Source organism: Chrysochloris asiatica, unplaced genomic scaffold (genome assembly GCF_000296735.1).
Source record: "Chrysochloris asiatica unplaced genomic scaffold, ChrAsi1.0 scaffold00653, whole genome shotgun sequence".
NCBI classification, from domain to species: Eukaryota; Metazoa; Chordata; class Mammalia; order Afrosoricida; family Chrysochloridae; genus Chrysochloris; species Chrysochloris asiatica.
Genome location: NW_006409171.1, coordinates 80,739 through 81,187, shown reverse-complemented (window position 1 = coordinate 81,187; position 449 = coordinate 80,739).

The following is a 449-nucleotide window of genomic DNA, read 5'->3' as shown; positions in this document are numbered from 1 at the left end:
ATGCAAACCTGCCTAATTGTTCTCCCATCTGCTTTGTTCTTCCATTCCCCTTCTTGTATATTGGCCCCCTCCCCAGCACATAAACTATCCTATGTCTATTCCTTGCCCTGTGCTCCATCTTCACCTCCCTCCCTACAGGCCCTCCCACATCCCAGCAACAGGCAAAAAATCCACCCACCTTTAGTATTGTTTTTTTGTTTTGTTTTTTCTTAGTCTTTTACAGTAGTGGTCCTATGCCCACTACTTATTTCACTTAACATAATTTCCTCAACATTCATCCATGTTATGCGGTGACTTTCAGCTTCCTTGTTATTTTTCAAGGTAGCATAATATTACAGTGTGTGTATGTACCACAGTTCGTTTATCCATTCTTCCATCGATTGGCACTTTGGCTGTCTCCATCTTTTTGCTATTGTAAATAGTGCTGCTATGAACATTGGTGTGCATAT